This window comes from Antedon mediterranea, chromosome 8, assembly GCF_964355755.1.
Source record: "Antedon mediterranea chromosome 8, ecAntMedi1.1, whole genome shotgun sequence".
Lineage (NCBI taxonomy): Eukaryota > Metazoa > Echinodermata > Crinoidea > Comatulida > Antedonidae > Antedon > Antedon mediterranea.
In genome coordinates, this window is record NC_092677.1 from 1148784 (window position 1) to 1167811 (window position 19028).

The following is a 19028-nucleotide window of genomic DNA, read 5'->3' on the forward strand; positions in this document are numbered from 1 at the left end:
ACTGATGCAATATTTTAAACATATTTTCTGTATCAAATGCAATAGGTTCAAATTAACATTCCGCAAATAAACATTTTATGCAGATATTTTGACACAAATTTCTTTTTTTTTTAGGTTGATTGATTGAACAATAAGAGCAAGTAGTGAGAAACATAAAATGTATCGTACAGTGGCAACATTCACAATTTATTGAAACGTTTCTTACTATTAAAATGACACTTTGTAATGGATGTGAGCGATCTTAGAAGATTATAGCTGTCGTAATTACTGCCACAATCAACACATTGATAATTAGTAGACAAATTGACACAAAAAACAATACAGGCATTCAATAAGATATACTGTATATATGTATTTTATTAACTCCTTTTGCACTGTAATATTTACAGTAAAATTATGTGTAAGTAAATTTGGAGAATTTATCCTGTGTACTGTTGTAGTAGTTTTTTTTTATTTATTGAATGTTATGTTTACAAAATAATATACTGTACATATAATACAAAAAAAATTATACAATATTTTACAAGCTGGACAAGAACATATTGGCCGAATGCAGCAGGAGAGTCAGAAATATTTTTCCTGCAATATCCAATCATATTCCAATACCGAGTCTATCATTGTTGTCTTTGGGTGACCTCTGTTCCAGTCTTCATCAGCTCAACGTCTTTAAAAAAATTAAAAGCAAAGTATGAAAATCTGGAAAAAATAGATCATGCATATTTAGTGCAAAATTGGGCTAGTGAAATTGCTTACTTTGACATAGTCAAATAAGTATACTACCTTTCTATCGTAATTAAAACACATTACTTATAATGTTATAACTTATAAAAAGAGAAAATAAATATTTGACTTACTAATACTACAGTACAGAGAACATTTGTTTGTGTTGTAAAATGGCTAAGCTGGCTTTTCCCCTCTGTCTACTTGTACAGTGCTGCTGGAAGGTTCTCAATTTCAGGCTTGTATTGCAACCATTTTCCCTGAAAAATGTTTGTTTTATTTTTATCATAAAAATTAGTTAAACAAGCTTCAACTAGTAAATATATATGGTACAGCAAGCTGGCTGTATTTTCGGAATGTAGCTAAGATTGATGGCATATAGCCTAGGCCAGTCTATGAAGAGTACAATGTATAGGGCCTAGCTGGGCATCTTCTGCATGGACCCGATTGTCACAGTCTGCTTGCTACTAGCCTAGTAATATGCAGCAGCATGTATTAATTATTCTAGGCCTAGCCCTGAACTGAAAAAATCCCACGCCAAGTTAATTAATTTACCTTCCTGTTATTATTGCGTTATATATATTATTATATTTAAAATAACCGTCTAGGCCTACTTACCGACAAATTAACAGCTCAGCTTTACATATTTATACGATCAGGCCAGGGAAAAACCCACAGTCGAGTCGCGTCGATCTCTGGTGGTGGTGTGTTGTTGTACATACAACGTGCATCGTCCATTGTTAGATCAGATCTCTGCTGTGTGGATGCTCATTAACATATCATGCATATGTATGAGTTAGCTCTACCGGCCTAATTTCTGAGCCGATGAGTTCGAAAAAATGGTAAACTTATTTTGATTTTTTTATAAGCGAAATCAATATTTTTTTCGGATTTTTTTTCGGTGGAAGTGAATAACTTTATGTTAACTACAAAACGGTCTATTCAAAATTTGATTTTTTTCATCTTTATTTTTTATTTTTTGGGGGACAATACATCTTTAAGGAAAATCGGCCTGTCTTCAACATTATGATACTGTACTCGAACTGTTCAACCGGTTTTCAGCTATTAAAAACAATTATCGTAGGAGGAGATAGGAAAATGCGAAGTGTCCTCGTATTATCGTATGCGGGTATTCTTCAAATTGACATCCATTAGACAGTGTATACCGCGATCAGAAAGCACCCCTATTTGGGGCAAATCGTTGAACCTAAATTCGTTTTAATCGTCAATAACTAATTATCGAACTCAATTTAATTAGTAAACAGGGTTACATCAGGTGGTTAAAATCAGTACCAAAAGTATGAACCAACTGTACATACCATCGAGTAAACATTCTAGAAATAACGCGCGATTTACCGATTTTTACCCTTACGTAAATTTATATATAGACTAGATGGTACGCTCGCTTCGCTCGCATACCATCTAGGTCATGCCCACAGATGGTTCTCGAATACATAGTAATTTCGGGGTAAAAAATCTGGCGATTTTAAATGCACGTACCGCAGGACTATAATACATTGCCGTTTACAGAAACGAATAAGTAGACACAGGGCCTGTTTCTGCTGCAACTGCTCAAAATACGGTATAAAAATACGGTATAAAATACGGTATTTTTTATACCGTATTTTTTAGTACCCCGTTTCTGCTAACAATACTTCTTGGGTGGTCGTGTTAAATTTCATCTTTTTTACCCAAATTGCCATTCATTTATTTGATCGATAATTAAAAGTCGAAATAAAGGAAGTTTTACGTCTCACTTTCAACAGCCTAGCCCTAGTGAGAGCACAGAAAACATCGTAATGGGGACAATTAATTCGTTCCCTCCCCGAGTTATTGTATTTTGCAATGTTGTACTGCTTTCGCAGGCTCTTCAGCTTTGAGTTTACTTGCTTTGGAGATAAGTTTATTCCATACTCCTGCTTTATATACGGTGGCCCACAACTGTCACGCACACTATAACACAGAATCACACAATTAAAGAAGGAATTACACAATTAAAGAAGGAATCACACAATTAAAGAAGAAATCGCACAATTAAAAAAGAAATCGCATATAAACAAAAGAAAGCATGAAAATACAAAACGAAATGCACAAATAAAGAAGAAACGCACAATTAAAGAAGAGCTAAGCACAATTAAAGAAGTCCGCAACAAATTCGAAAGCTCCTCGCACAATTAAAGACTGCAACAAATTTGAAAGCCCCTCGCACAATTAAAAAAGTCCGCAACAAATTCGAAAGCTCCTCACACAATTAAAGAAGTCCGCAACAAATTCGAAAGTACCTCACACACAATTAAAGTACAGTAGTCCGTATGGAACGCCATTGCTGCCTCCGGCAGGAAACATTAATTCTATTCGGCTCTTTTACCATTACATTCGGCTCTTTTAGCATTCGGCGCATTTCTATTCGGCCCATTTACCATTACGTTCGGCTCTTTCAGCATTTCGGCTCTTTTTTATTCTGCCCATTTACCATTACGTTCGGCTCTTTCAGCATTCGGCTCTTTTTAATTCGGCCCTTTTTTATTCGGCTCTTTCTGCATTACGTTCGGCTCTTTTTGATTTGGCCCTTTTTTATGCGGCGCAATTAAATTCTAACCTTTTACATGTGGTCAAATGGAAGAAAATCAACGGCTGGAAATGAGTCTATGAAAAGTTTACAAAACATATAGATGCAGCATGTAGAGTGTTTGGTTGGTTGAATTAAATGAATTTGAAGGCTATTTCAATATAACTAAATCATTTTATTGACATGATTAATGTGTTAGTTAGAGAACTTGCAGCGCAATTGTCCCACCTTATTGACCATTTTGAGAGAGAAAAGGTTTGATTTATGGCCTAGGCTAGCTAGGCCTCGCCTAGTGTCAGCCAAACATTTAATAATAATAATTTACCCTTTCTCTCTCAAAATTTGTTAAAAGATGAATTAATTTAGGTTATTCAACACATCTTTAATCGGTTGGCTAGTCATGGTTGGCGCCATGATGATGAAATGTTTGTAAACTTTTCATAGACTCATTTCCAGTCGTTGATTTTCTTCCATTTGACCCCATGTCAAAGGTTAGATTTTAATTGCGCCATATAAAAAATGCCGATTTAAAAAGAGCCCAACGTAATGCAGAAAGAGCCGAATCAAAAAGGGCCGAATCAAAAAGAGCCGAACGTAATGTTAAATGGGCCGAATAAAAAAGAGCCGAATGCTGAAAGAGCCGAACGTAATGGTAAATTGGCCGAATAAAAAAGAGCCGAAAGCTGAAAGAGCCGAACGTAATGGTAAAAAATGGGCCAAATAGAAATGAGCTGAATGCTGAAAGAGCCGTACGTAATGGTAAAAAGGCCGAATAGAAATGCGCCGAATGGTAAAAGAGCCGAACGTAATGGTAAAAGAGCCGAATAGAATTAAAGTTTGCTGCTGCCGGAGGCAGCGATGGCGTTCCATATGGACTACTGTACTCTAATTGTGCGAGGTACTTTCGAATTTGTTGCGGACTTCTTTAATTGTGCGAGGAACTTTCGAATTTGTTGCGGACTTCTTTAATTGTGCGAGGAGCTTTTGATTTTGTTGCGAACTTCTTTAATTGTGCGAGGAGCTTTCGAATTTGTGCGGACTTCTTTAATTGTGCTTAGCTCTTCTTTATTTGCGCATTTCTTTTTATATTTTCATGCTTTCTTTTGTTTATATGCGATTCCTTCTTTAATTGTGTGATTTCTTCTTTAATTGTGTGATTCCTTCTTTAGGCCTAATTGTGTGATTTCTTCTTTAATTGTGTGATTCCTTCTTTAATTGTGTGAATATGATTTATATAGTGTGCGTGACAGTTGTGGGCCACCGTATTTATAAATGTGGTTGTCCCTTTTATTACCTTTTAGTTGGTCAGACATTTTAGCTTCCCCACACACATTTATTTAGTAAAACTGTGACGTATTCGCTCCACATTTTCGCCGAATATATCTATACATGTGTGTAAAGCAGCTAACAGCGACAGAAAATAAAAACACGAATGGTGACCTTTTGTCATGTAAAAAAAAAATATGGTATTTTTTATTGGCAGCAGAAACGGGTACAAAAAATACGGTATAAATTTGTAAATACCGTATTTTATCCACAAATTTTGTGGGGAAAATACGGTATACAAAATACGGTATATTTTTTATGAGCGCAGTTTCTGCTGCCAAAAATATACCGTATATATACGGTATTCAAAAAATACCGTATAATATACGGTATTTAGTTGGCAGCAGAAACAGGGCCACAATGATTTATGTAGTCAACCAAAATTAGCACCCTGGGAATTACTTCCGAAAGAGAAACTTACCACAAAATGAGTCCAAATTGTTTATTCATTTAAAGAAACCCAATTAGGGTTGAGGGATGGGAAAGAGGATAGGTACAAAGAGGAACAATTTTTAAATATATTCTTTATCCACGTCAGTAACGAAATATTGTTTTCATTTTTTATAGGCCTATAAATAATATACCACTAACGGTGACTAAATATAGTAAAACATTTGCGATTTAATACTTTGTTAAAACTGTCACTGTCATAGTCGATTGAAATAGTAAAGTACATGTAACGATACACCACTACGACGTTTATATTTTTTGTAATTATTAATTAATGCAAACGTTGAGAAGCAACTGTCAGTAATAAAGTTTATTTGTATATTACGTGTTTATATATCTAACAGTAAAGCCTACCCATAATCACAGTAATAAAGTTTATTTGTATATATTTTTTTACATCTAACAGTATTCACAGTAAGAAATGTTTGTAGGCCTATATATTTTTTTACATCTAACAGTATTCACAGTAAGAAATGTTCGATTCAAATGACGACCAAAAATGGTTAATAGGTATTTGCAGTACTGTATTGTCAAAGTATTGCAAGTTTATTCTCCAAGGGCTCATAAATTTACCTACTTGTGTTAAACCAAACTGGCAGACTGAGAGATTGGAATGTTCCATTCATCGCAAATCAATACATTTGAAAAACGTAAATTAAATCTATCAAAATAGTATTTTTTAAAGAAAATCGGCCTGTCTTCAACATTATGATGCTGTACTCGGGCAGTTCAACCGGTTTTCAGCTATTAAAAACAATTATCGTAGGAGGAGATAGGAAAATGCGAAGCGTCCTAGTATTATTGTGTGCGGGTATTTTTCAAGTTGGACATCCATTAGACAGTGTATACCACGATCGGAAAACACCCCTATTTGGGGCAAATCGTTGAACCTAAATTCGTTTTAATCGTCAATAACTAATTATCTAACTCAATTTAATTAGTAAACAGGGTTACATCAGGTGGTTAAAATCAGTACCGAAAGTACGAACCAACTTTATATACCATCGAGTAAAAATTCTAGAAATAAACCGCGATTTATCGAATTTTGCCCTTACGTAAATTTATATATAGACTAGATGGCACGCTCGCTTCGCTCGCGTACCATCAAGGGGTGCTCACAGATGGTTCTCGAATACAGTAGAATCCACGGACGGGGACTTTTTTGGGACACTAAACAAAAACGGAAGTGTCCCCCTAATTGGGGTATTCAGAAATAGAGACAACAAAACCAATACTGGATTCCATAAAGGACAATTAATTTATGTGGATTAAAGAAATTAGGGAGAAATGGAAATGTATGTACGGGAATTGGGCGACACGTGGTGGTGGTGATGGAACCGCAGTAATAAAGTTGATTGTATTTATATATTATAAGAACCAAACTAAATAAATAGACCTAGACATTCTGCGAAATGGAAATCGGAAATGCAAGCTCCTATTCAGTGAAAAATTTAACTGTAGTCTACCTAAATATTTAGGGCAAATCATCGGTTGTGGTGTTGAAATTCCTGTAAACATTTGTGTGAACCAAACTGGGTCGAATTTCTGTCATGAGTACTGATTTGTTGGCCTGTGATTTATGACGCCTAAGGGATCTATCTAGACTTATTTTTTAGAATAATGTACAATTGTCTTGTGTCGTATAATAAATAAGTACTGTAATAGTTACTGAAGTTACTATTACAATCTCGTCAATGAAAACACGAAAATGTATATGCACTTACTTATGAAAACGTATACAGTATTATACTCAGTTATTGAAAAAGTAGGTTTAAAAAAGTTTCGTTTGTCTGTAAAATGATGTAATCAAGCTGTTTACATGAGTCTTAATTTATAAGCACATCAATAATAAAATAGTTTATCTATCCTGTAATTGGCGAGATTATGGTCGCTGTTGAATGAAATAAAGCCAATCGGTATCATATTTGTACAGAAACGTTTTCGCGGCCGAAGGGTGTAACCTAAATTCGTTGTATTATCGTCAAGAACTAACTGTAACTAAACTTACATAGAAAGTAGGGTATCATAAATTTGGCCTTAGCACTCGGGGGAGTGGCTAAGATGAAGTCCGTGGGACTACTAAATATAAATTGTAATGAACCTCGAGGGACATAAATAGGAATATTTCATGTTTCATTATCAATGTATAATAAATGGAAACTGTTTACCGATTCAAATAATAGAAATTGGTTTTTAACATTTTCCGAACCTATTGCAAGTTTATTCTCAAAGGGCCCATATATTTACCTACCGTATGTGTTAAACCAAGGGCTCATACATTTACCTACAGTACTTGTGTTAAACCAAACTCTGGCAGACTGAGAGATTGGGATGTTCCATTCATTGCAAATCAATACATTTGTATAATCGTATATTAAATCTATCAAAATAGTATTTTTTAAAGAAAATCGGCCTGTCTTCAACATTATGATGGTGTACTCTAGCAATCTATCAAAATAGTATTTTTTTTAAAGAAAATCGGCCTGTCTTCAACATTATGATGGTGTACTCTAGCTGTTCAACCGGTTTTCAGCTATTAAAAACAATTAGCGTAGGAGGAGATAGGAAAATGCGAAGCCTCCTCGCTATGTAACATTAGGGTTGAGGGATGGGAAAGCGGATAGGTACAAAGAGGAACAATTTTTAAATATATTCTTTATCCACTGAGTAACGAAATATTTTGTTCATGTTTTATAGGCCTATAAATAATATACCTCTAAATACAGTAGGCCTAAAACATTTGCGATTTAATACTTTGTTAAAACTGTCACTGTCATAATCGATTGAAATATTAAAGTACATGTCACGATACACCACTACGACGTTTATATTTTTGGTAATTATTAATTAATACAAACGTTGAGAAGGAACTGTCAGTATAAAATTTATTTGTATATCTAACAGTAGAGCCTATCCACAGTCTCAGTAATAAAGTTTATTTGTATATATTTTTATATTACATCTAACAGTACGAACATTCACAGTAAGAAATGTTCGATTCAACTGAAAAATAGTTAATAGGTATTTACAGTATTGTCAAAGTATTGCAAGTTTATTCTCAAAGGGCTCATAAATTTACCTACAGTACTTGTGTTAAACCAAACTCTGGCAGACTGAGAGATTGGGATGTTCCATTCATCGCAAATCAATACATTTGTATAATCGTATATTAAATCTATCAAAATAGTATTTTTTAAAGAAAATCGGCCTGTCTTCAACATTATGATGGTGTACTCTAGCTGTTCAACCGGTTTTCAGCTATTAAAAACCATTATCGTAGGAGGAGATAGAAAAATGCGAAGCCTCCTCGCATTTTTTTGGCGGGTATTTTTCAAGATGGACATCCATTAGACAGTGTATACCACGATCGGAAAACACCCCTATTTGGGGCAAATCGTTGAACCTAAATTCGTTTTAATCGTCAATAACTAATTATTTAACTCAATTTAATTAGTAAACAGGGTTACATCAGGCGGTTAAAATCAGTACCGAAAGTACGAACCAACTTTACATACCATCGAGTGAAAATTCTAGAAGTAAGGCGCGATTTACCGAATTTTGCCCTTACGTAAATTTATATATAGACTAGATGGTACGCTCGCTTCGCTCGCGTACCATCTAGGTCGTGCCCACAGATGGTTCTCGAATACACAGTAATTTCAGCGTAACAAAACTGGCGATTTCAAATGTACGTACCGCAGGACTATATACATTGTCGTTTACAGAAACGAATAAATAGACACGATGATTTATGTAGTCAACTAAAATTAGCAACCTGGGAATTACTTCCGAAGGAGAAACTTATCACAAAATGAGTCCAAGTTTTTGATTTGGACTCATTTAAAGAAACCCAATTTGTGTTTTGTATGTAACATTAGGGTTGAGGGATGGGAAAGCGAGGTACAAAGAGGAACAATTTTTAAATATATTCTTTATCCACTCAGTAACGAAATATTTTTTTCATGTTTTATAGGCCTATAAATAATATACCTCTAAATACAGTAAAACATTTGCGATTTAATACTTTTTTTATTTTATTTATTTATTTATTTCTTTTAAATATTCATTGTACACTAATTTTCCCCGTGTATGGCAAGAGATTCCTAATTATATTAGAGAACATTCTTTATTTAGTTAGTTAAAACTGTCACTGTCATAATCGATTGAAATATTAAAGTACCATGTCACGATACACCACTACGACGTTTATATTTGGTAATTATTAATTAATACAAACGTTGAGAAAGAACTGTCAGTATAAAGTTTATTTGTATATAATAATGTGTTTATATATCTAACAGTAGAGCCTATCCACAATATCGCAAGTTTATTCTCAAAGGGCCCATATATTTACCTACCGTATGTGTTAAACCAAGGGCTCATAAATTTACCTACAGTACTTGTGTTAAACCAAACTCTGGCAGACTGAGAGATTGGGATGTTTCATTCATCGCAAATCAATAGATTTGTATAATCGTATATTAAATCTATCAAAATAGTATTTTTTAAAGAAAATCGGCCTGTCTTCAACATTATGATGGTGTACTCTAGCTGTTCAACCGGTTTTCAGCTATTAAAAACAATTATCGTAGGAGGAGATAGGAAAATGCGAAGCCTCCTCGCATTTTTGTGGCGGGTATTTTTCAAGATGGACCATCCATTAGACAGTGTATACCACGGTCGGAAAACACCCCTATTTGGGGCAAATCATTGAACCTAAATTCGTTTTAATCGTCAATAACTAATTATCTAACTTAATTTAATTAGTAAATAGGGTTACATCAGGTGGTTAAAATCAGTACCGAAAGTACGAACCAACTTTATATACCATCGAGTAAAAATTATAGAAGTAAGGCGCGATTTACCGAATTTTGCCCTTACGTAAATTTATATATAGATTACCGTACAGATATTTTTTAGTTTTAGGTACACATGCACAAGCAACGTCTGTGACAGTGGGTGGTGATACAGTTAAAGTTGGTGAGGATGCGACGATGACGTGTAATTGTACACTTCAAGCGGGAGATGTTTTGAATCAACTTGTTTGGTTCAGAGCAGAGGATGATGGTACTTCAGACTTAGGAAACCCTCTGGTATCTTTAGTTGAAACAAGCAATGGTCGTTATAGCTTATCTAATGACAAGGATCTTATGATAAGTGTCGTTGAAGTAAATGATGCAGGAAATTATCTGTGTAGAATTGTAACACAAACTGTTCAAATTGCTGACGACTATGATCAACTTATAGTCCAATGTGAGTATAGGCTAATTCATTGTGAGTATAGGCTAATTCATTGTGAGTATAGGCTAATTCATTGTGAGTATAGGCTAATTCATTGTCAGTGAAGCTATAATCGGTATAGTACTCTTTTTAGCAGCTTTTGTTCGTTTGTTAATAAGCAATCACTAATTAACAACTACATTTCCTAATTTATCTTTTTTGAAATTTGTTTTGTTGATTTTACAGTAAATGATCATGTATTAGTTAGTTTTTACTTTTATGGCATAATTATTTGATAACAATCAACGTTTTTTACATATTTGTTTTCCTCATAATATTTTTTTCAATATTTTAGATTTATTAGTTTTCTTTTCATGTCGAAAACTGTTCAGGTGGTCAATGCTTAAAGTAATTTTTACTTATTTTGATCTCCTTTCACACATCTTTTTTTCTTTTCTTATAGTTCATATATCTGTTCATTTAGTTCAATGTGTGGAAAATAAATAAATGAAACAAATAAACAAACAGTTATACACATAACTTGTTAGACAATTCATTTTTTTCTAACAATCACTTTTAAACACTAGTTACTAATGTAAACATGATAAAACTCCTGTGTTGTGCTTGTATAGTAAGATCATTCTTTTGTTTTTTTACATGTTTCAGAACCTTTTTTTAAGCCAGAAGAAGGATTATACATCATGTTAAATGGCACAGCAACATCTATATGTACTTCACTTGATGGTATTCCAACACCGATTACCATAACATGTATCAAAGATGGCAATGAACTTGATGTTTCTGATACAGACAAGTATCCAACTTTTGATACAAAATAAACGATTAATGACGTTGTTGAAGAAGATGAAGGAGTTTATCAGTGTAGAGCAGAGAATGCTGCGTACAGTGGAACAGAGGTTAAACTTAGTAATACTGCCACACTGTCAATAGGTTGGTTGGAATAAACATTTTGATAAATAATGTATTTTATTGGCATCATATTATATAAGTAGTTTCTACAAGTCATAATTATTAATGGAATATTCATATTATAGTATATTATGTCATGTGGTAACAAAAATAAAGCACAGCTACAGCGAAATCTGAAAGTTTCAGTTTATTTGAGTTAAGAAAGTAATTTTTATAATATGAACGCATGGCGTGTTTTACTAAATATTGCTTGTTTGTTTTATATTTCTTTAGCATTGACAACAACTTCTTTTATATCCGGTAAGTCAACTACACGGTTTTTATTTGCTTGCATTTTTATTTATTGTAAATTTCCGGGTTTTTGTTTTGCATTGCCAAAAGCAAATAAAGGATAGAAATTGAACATAATGATGACCTTTTTATAATATATTTGTCAACACTACATTATTATTATTATTATTATTATTACTTGTATAGCGCACATTTATACAACATTTAATTATAATCAGCGGCGCTTCACATCAATTAGTATCGTAACATTGTTTGAAATATAGTGCTTTTAAATGTTTTTTTTAAACTGATTATAGTCGTCTAAGTGTTTAATGTGACTTGGTAATCTGTTCCAAATTTTAGGTCCTGCTACGGCGAACGAACGGTCAGCAAATGTCTTTCGTTTAGTTCGTGGGATTGTCAGGTTATAATTGCTGGTGCTTGAACGAGTACTGCGAGAAACATTCCGCACAGTAAGAATATCTCTTAGGTAACTTGGAGCGGAACCTTTAAGCGAACGCCATACAAGACACGCTATTTTGAATTGACATCTATGAGACATCGGAAGCCGGTGCAAGGATCGCATGGCGTTAGTTGCACTGTCATACCGACCTTTCCTGACAATTATTTTCGCAGCTTGGTGCAGTAACCTCTTCATTGGAGCAAGGGTAATAGCAGGTAGACCATAATACAATGCATTGGCGTAATCAATATGTGACAGCACGAGCGATTGAACTAGTTGTTGGCAAAGGTCCTTGGAGAGAAATTTGCGGATTTGACGAATATAGTATAAATTAACAGCTATCGTTCTGCATTTATCACGTATGTGGTTCTCGAAAGATAGCTGTTCGTCGATATTAACACCAAAGTATTTTACAGATGAACCACGTGGTATTCTGTCCTGACATACGATGATATGATCTTTCTCGTATTTCAGGAGTTGAGCTCTGCTTCCCAATGGTATGAACTCTGTTTTTTCACTGTTCATATTTAGTCTGTTGGACTTCATCCAGTCGTTGATGGATATGAGGCACTCTTGTAATTTGGTGATTGTATTTTCCATACTAGAACTAGAATTTGGATTAAATGAATCATACACTGAGTGATCATAGGCATATCCCATCACAGAAATATCAAACTTACTGATATGATCTTGTAAAGTGCTGGCATATATGGTGTATAGAACTGGACCGCATATACTACCCTGAGGTACAGAGAAGGACAAATTGGCTGTCTCCAAGTTAGTTTCGCCGATTGTTACGTTGGCAAATCGAGGACGAAAGTAAGTATCAAACCAGTTCAATGCCGCATTGGCCACTCCGAATTTGTTCTGCAAAACGTCGAGGAGTACTTTGTGGTTCACTGTGTCGAAGGCGGCTGACAAGTCTATACATACCAGCGCAGACACCCTTTGCAGCTCCATATTCCAGAGTTCATTGGTTAACTTAACAAAAGCCGTCTCTGTGCTAAAACCTTTCCGATAGGCAGATTGGTACGCCGGTAATAAGGTATTGTTCTCAACATAAGCTATGAATTGGTTCAAGCATGCGCGTTCAACCAGCTTGGATACGAAGGACAGATTGCTTACTGGCCTATAATTCCTGAGGATACATTCAACACCCTTCTTTTTTATAAGCGGTTTTATAACTGATATTTTCCATCTATGAGCTAATACGCCGTTACACAACGAGTTGTTGATCATCATTGTAATAAGTGGTATAAGTGTATCCAGATGTTGTTTCACCAGTGTCGACGGTAGGGGGTCAGTGGAGCAGGTTGTTGGTTTTGCGCATATGATCAACTTCCTAACATCATCTTCGCTAACTTCCTAAAATGCAATAAATTCATTTGCCATTAGCCGTTCTTGTTCATACAAAGGGAAGTGTTCCAATTCCTCTCGTAGTTTCTCTATTTTGCCCATAAAGAAAGATATGAAGTCGTCTGCTAACTGTTTATCAGTTTCATGTGGTGGAAGTGGGTTATTTTTACGTCTACCAATGAGCTCAAACACGATCTTGTAAAGCTTTTTTGAGTTGTTGCCAGCTTCTTTGATAGCACCATTAATGAATTTGTACTTGGCTAAACGAAGATAACGTTTGTATGAATTGCGTAGAGCATTGTAAGCTGACCTATTTTCGTCGGTGGCAGACTTCCGTAAGGTCTTCTCAGCACGACGAAGTTGCTTCTTCAACACCTAAGCCTCGTCATCAAACCAAGGTAACGATCTTCTGACAGTGGTAGTTTTCTCAACAATAGTAGCATGCTTATCCAGAGCAGCAAGTAGTTGAGTGTTGTAGTGATTTGCCAAATCGTCGATATCATCGATATTCGTTGATGATATAACTACTTGAGACAAAGCTTCATCAAAGTTCGTGTGATCTATTTTATTTATCTTTCGAAACTTTTTCTTTTGACGGTAACATGTCGGTTTTGGTCTCGATAAAATAGTCTCTACAAAACAATGGTCACTGATGTAATAATTTGAAGCGGGCTCGGTAACACAAAGAGTGTCCTTACCCCTCGTTATTAGCAAATCAAGAGTATTTCCCGAACGATGTGTTGGTAAAGACACGTGTTGATCAAGATTTAAACACTCAAGTACATCGTCGAATTTTATTTTATCCGGGTCATTGCTGCTGTTCATATGAATGTTGAAGTCACCCGAAAATATTACAGAACTATGTAACGATAGAATATCCGAAGCATATTCTGCGAATTCATCATAGAAGGTGGCAGTACTAATGGGTCTGACGGTGGAGTAAGGCGGGCGATAGATGACAACGAATGTGGTGTGTAGGGTTGTGTCCACGAAATTCCATTCGGAAAATTCGAAAGACGATTTTGCGCCTGAATTAAGTTGATTGACATTTAGACAATCCTTGAATATAATTCCTGTTCCTCCTCCGCGTCTGTCTGTGCGATGTTTATCAAGGAATGTATAGCCACATGTGTTGAGGTCTGCCCTGTGTGCATCATCATTCTCCAATAACCACGTCTCAGTGACCGTACAGATATCGTAATCGTTTATTGTGATGTGATGTATAAATTCACCAATCTTGTTGCGGATGGACTGCGTATTCACTGTAGCGAAAGACAGATGTGGATCTCGGGTGTAATCCGTAATAGAACGCGAAAGATACCTTAAATGTTCAAAGTGAATACCGGTATTTGTGTAGTCCGAATTGATCATTTGAATTCGGCTTGTTTGTTTGAACGGTCTATTTCCAATAATAACGGGGCATGAGTTTTGAAGATTATATGTGTAAACATCACAACTGGGTGGCCTCCTACTGTTCTTCCCTCCTCGTTTTCCTTGGCGACGGCGAAACCATTTCTTCTTTAATAGAACTGAATTGTTGAATGCTATAATCTTGTTTATAATAATATGCGAGTATTGATTTTGGTTTGTAGTTTGATAACGTAGCGATAGTAGTTCAGCTTTAGAATAGCTAAGCTTGTTTTCGCGAACAATGGAACGATACACATGCGCCATATTCAAATGACCGTAACCGCTGTGTTGTTGGTTAGCTCGTTCCTGTGGTGCAGCTAAAACACTGGCCTTACTTAGGCCTACAAAAATTATCACTTGAAAAACCACGATATTAAACAAACTGCATAACATAACGGATCTCTGTCACTTCGAATGTTGTATTCTTGTAAATTAGTTAAACAGATCTTAGAAATGAAAATTATCGGTAAAAAGTCGAAAAGTATCAGAGCTCCGAAAGAAAGTCATGCTACACATTAGCGACCCTTGACCTTTGACATTATTGTAAACATGTTTAAAATGATATGGTAACGCTGTACTAATTGTTTAGTTTTAAGTACAGAGTTTCCAAAGAGTGAGGGCGTATGCAATTCAACGAGTCTTGTTGTTGGAATGACGTTTGTTGGTGTGCTCATTGGATTCATTCTCTGTTTGCTTGTTGGTTTTATCATCAGCAACATAAGGAAGTCAAATTCACAGGTAAAGTATAATTCAGAAAGTAGAACCAAAATCAAAAGAGATAGGCATAAAATGACCAAAGGTTTAATGAAATACCACACACTTAAGTAATGTTTGATTTTGAAGGTACCTACATCGAAAAACACCAACCAATCAGGGGTAAGGATGCCATACTTCAACTTTAAGTATTCACTTTACTCATCAACATCATCATTATCATTTATTATTATTACTATTGTCACCAATATATCAATAAAGGTTTACACGATTTTCATTCTTCTTTTTTCATGCAATAAACGTTGTATTATTTTTAGCAGCAAGAGTATATGACTTATACTGGAGAGACAGATAAAGCAACAACCCATACATACCAAGATTTACAGAAGAAAGACGATAATCAAGCTGTATATGTAAATGTTAAAGCCAAAAAGGACAAAAAATAATACATTATTCAAGATAAATTAATACAGGAATAATTATTGTTAATGGAATATCATACTTATAAGTTTTACCTATAGTGAAACTGACAGAACCACGGTATATCGCAACATGTGATATAAAGAAGAAAACCATCAAACAAATGTAACCAACAGTTTATTCAAATGAATAAGTTGTTCGTTATTTTGTAACGGAAATCTAATCTGGTGGCAGGGATAGCATTCAATTATACATGTGCGCGAGTTTGGTTGCAATAATATATACTTTTTTTGTGGTACGAGTTTAGAAGAATAATGCGATCTTGATTCTATCAATTTGACATGAACGGTAAGTATACAGAACACTACAAGGAAGTAAAAACAAGAAATATTTCTTATAAAAAACGCCGCTCGACTTTTTGACGTAACAGTTTTAATCATTGTTCTTTCTTCAGATATAATGATAATATTTAACAATCAGTAGTAAACATTTTGTGTAAATATAATTTGGCCTACTGTACAGAAAAAAAATATAATCATAAACTAAACTACAGTATATGTACATATTGCAGGCTATGGGCATTACTCCCTAATGACCCGGCCCACATACTAGTCTAGGCCAACTACCTAGGAGTAACAATGTAACATTAAAAGTTAATATCATACACTGCCTGTTAATATCTTGTATCAAAATTATAATAAAGAAAGAATTATGAAAATCTGACTTATAGTTTTCGAAATATATAGGGTTCAGAACATCGCCAAAAATAAATCGTTTTTAGCCACGAACGAAGTAAATAAATTGCACCCTCAGTAGGCAATGATATGCATTTCAATCAAATATGATATTACATGTTTATTAAATAAAAACGAGTGTTTATTTAACCTAATATTCAAAGAATTTCAATACATTATTTTTCCGTGTCAGAGTGACTTCACGGGTGAGAAATTCTTCTGCAGTGTGTTGAATCGCGTCAACCAACCAAAGGGCGAGAATCCGAAATCGTTCAACCGTGAGGCCTCGTAGACCGTTTTTTCCAAGACGTTTTTGGGTCGAGCAGCATGGACCTATAAATTAGTCGAGTTTACAAAATTCCAAAACTGTCAGCGGCCGTAGATATATAGCTCTCGCGTTGTTAAAGCTTCTTATTGACTACCGGTATGTCTCCTGTGAATATAGCTGCCTAAAGGCGCGGCGCGATTACACATATCAGGAAGTAGCAAAATCATTCTGTATTCAGTATTCAGTATTTATTGGTACTCACTTTAGAAAAAGTGGCACACACCTTTCGGTGGTGCGTCCATACAAATATAAACAACAACATATAAAAGGTAAATGATGATAAAACTTACATAATTAACTTACATTGAAAAAAAAAACAACAACAAAAAAATGTACAGTTGTAATTGCACACTTGAATAGATACTTAAGAACAATAATTGTATAACGAGCAAATCAATATATCGATGCAATAGGTCAGTAGTAAATACACATTAGGGCCTACTTACAAAATGTCTGACAGAAAAAAAAAAAAAACTTATACATAGTAAATAAAAAAAAACTTAACTAAAAAAAAAACAAAAACAAAAAAACAAAACAAAACAGAATAAAGGTACAATAGGTGAACAGTATAAATAATACATAATCATGATAAAATTACTACATCAATCGAAATAAGCATAAATATATATTTATATGTACTTGAAATTATAGATATAGCAAAAAGCTAATACATGATTTTATTTGTTTAATATGATCAGTTATTGGTATATCTAACTGGTCTATCAATGTATAAACCAAATAAGCTAAAATGACAGAAAAAAAAAATACATAGAAAATATCACTAAAAAACAATTGAATAACAGTATAAAGATACAAAAGGTCAACAGTATAAATAATACATAATCATGATTATTTTTACAAAAATCGAGATAAACACAAATATATGTTTATATGTATTTGAAGTTAGATAAGCAAATAAATGATTTTCTTTGCTTAATTAGTTATTGATACAACTAACTATTCTATCAATGTAAAAGCCAAATAGGCTAATTATTGGGGTAATGTTGGTAATTTCTTATATATATCTAACCTGGTATCCCAGGCACTTTGTAAGTATTTTTTACAAGCCATGTCGAAAATCTCCCCAAGAACAACGTTTTCATTATATAAATTGTCTAATAACAAATGTAATTTCATTTCAGAGGTTCTTTTGTAGAAAGATTTCCAATAATGTTCAAACCCGTTATTCATTAATTGTAATTTCATTGGGTAGAAGATTTCTTCTCTTAATTTACTAAATATATTACATTCTAACATAAAGTGTGCGATAGTTTCAGTGTCATTATTGCAGAGTACACACATATCCGTATTCGTGGGTGAACATGACCTTTTCCTACCTTCAAGGTTTAGAGAGTTTGATCTCGCCTTAAATTTCAAACAACTTCTTTTAAAGTCATTTCTGTAAAGAAGGTATGGTTCTAGTATCGGTTTATTCTTGTACAATATATACTGTGTCAGAGATGATTTTGATTGTGCTCTCTTCTGCCATTCGTTATTATCGATATCTTTGTTCTTGCATTTAAATTAAGTTAACCAATTACCGGGTGATTCGTTGGTGAACATGTTACATTTAAGTAAGGCTTCTTTAACTTGATTTAACCATCCCCATTTTAATTTATCTTCAAAAATGTTTATGGCGTTAAAAATCAAAATGTCCTTTGTCATTGTCCATGTTTTTTAGGCGGTTAAAATATTTAATACGAGAGTAGTTTTGGAGTGATTCTATTGATTGCCAGCCCAAGTCACCGTATAAAGTCTCTTTTGCAACGCCTTAAGAATGGTTCTCGCCATTAAAAACTGCAGGTTTTCAACTTTTGCCATTGTTGTTTTTCCGTTACAGTACTGTAGTGTATCCATCTCCCATGATAATATAACCTACTTGACATAACTTAAATCGTGTATGCTGCCACCTACGTGTGGGATCAATAAATTAATACTCAAACAAAAATGGCGATTATGAGTCCGTGTCTCGTATAAAGTATACCACAGTATAGATAGACCCATATCTTACACAGTCCACACTCATAACAATAACAATTTATAATAGTCCAGTCAATCTAATGATATACCCACCACAAATTGCAATAGTAACAAAGCTAGTATTTTTTAATTCTATAT

The 19028-nt window shown here is 34.3% G+C and overlaps 1 long non-coding RNA gene across 1 annotated transcript; it reads right to left on the reverse strand.

Annotated features, from left to right (window-relative positions):
- Window positions 1-428: 428 nt before the first annotated feature.
- LOC140057228 (uncharacterized) lies at window positions 429-1411 on the reverse strand. The gene is made up of 3 exons (XR_011846890.1): window positions 1339-1411; window positions 861-980; window positions 429-664 (listed from the first exon to the last, which is right to left on the reverse strand). It is a non-coding gene; the product is annotated as an uncharacterized lncRNA (long non-coding RNA).
- Window positions 1412-19028: the final 17617 nt, after the last annotated feature.